Here is a 1,509-nt window from a genome sequence, read left to right as displayed (position 1 = left end):
AAAGAAAAAGAAAAGAAAAAGGAAACTTAGTTATCTTTTCCCCCAAGGAGCACCTCTGGCAGGACCTTTTCTAAAGCATATCTTTTTGTCTTTTGGCAATTCCTGGGTTATTCAGTGCTCTTCTCTGACATCATCACTCCAGGGTATCAATTCTACTTCTGTTATTTTTATTCACTATCTAGCTCTCTGATGTGTAGAAAGTGATTGAGAAGACCATAACCTGAATCAGATGCACCTTATTCTTCCACCTGACATCATTGCTCTTCAGCATTTAGCAGAAGTCCCTGGTAGCAGGCTTGCCCAATGCAATACGTCTCTTGATTTCCTGACTGCTGATACCAAGGATTTTGATTGTTGACCCAAGCAAAATGAAATCACTGACAGCTTCGGTTTTTCTCCATCTATCATAATGTTGACTGTTGGGCCTGTGGTAAGGATCTTTGTCTTCTTGATGATGAGATATAAATCAAAACTGAAGGCTGCAGTCCTTGACCTTCTGCAGCAAGTGTTTCCTATCCTCCTCACTTTCAGTGAGCAAGGTGTGTCATTTACATAACATTGGTTGTTGGCGAGTTTTATTCTGGTGGCTTAATGTTAAAGAATTGTCCTGGCAACTCTAAGGTGCATGGTTTGAATCCACCAGCAGCTCTGAAGAAGGAAGATGGGCAATCTCCTCCCATGCTGCCTCTGAAAACCAGCGGGAGGGTCAGCTATGAGTCGGTTCCCACTCATCAATGCACAACAGTAGTGCTTACAGGTCAAGATTCTTCAGCCTCTGATGCACAAATGATGTACCCACCCAGGGTGGCCAGCAAAGGAGATCCTGAGCAACAGACACCAGGGCTCCTTGCTGAGAAAGATTTAGACTACAAACACTGTTTTGGAAACCCTTGAGTTGAGGGTCGACGGGAGAGTAAGAAGACCTCTCATCGGAAATTCTCTCTCTTCCCAGACTAATTTTATTCATGTCTTCACTCTGATGCTCCAGCTAATGGCCTAGGAATACGTTCAACAAACGAATGGATAGAGAAGCTGTGGCATATTCACACAATGGAATCCTATGCTGCATTGAGAAACAAGGAACTCATGCAATATTATCCAAATGGGTGACCCTGGAAAACATTATGCTGAGTGAAATATCTCAGTCGCAAAAGGAGAAATATTGCATGGTGCCACTGTTGTAAAATGGGACTGATATCAGGGTTGGGGTAAGACTGAGAAAAACTGGATAAATTGTGTATACTGCACTGAAAAAAATGAGGGAGTGAATAATTTAAAAGCAATGTATAATAGGGTATTATGGTTATCACAAGAGTCCACAATTAAGGTTGCATAGTGGAATGTACTTGGGGTGGTGGGAGGGGTGTGGGGGGATTGTGTACCAGGGAGGGAGTGTTTCTTTTACTTTTGAAAGAGAGGAGTGAACTGGGGGGTGGGGAGGGCTGGGCGGGGAGAGAAGTGCAGCAATGAATGAATGGAAATCCAAAATCTCTGTAAATGCTCATTAAA

This window comes from Elephantulus edwardii, unplaced genomic scaffold (genome assembly GCF_000299155.1).
Source record: "Elephantulus edwardii isolate Elephantulus edwardi_28Jun2011 unplaced genomic scaffold, EleEdw1.0 scaffold00062, whole genome shotgun sequence".
NCBI lineage: Eukaryota > Metazoa > Chordata > Mammalia > Macroscelidea > Macroscelididae > Elephantulus > Elephantulus edwardii.
Note: the sequence above shows the minus strand (reverse complement) of the source record.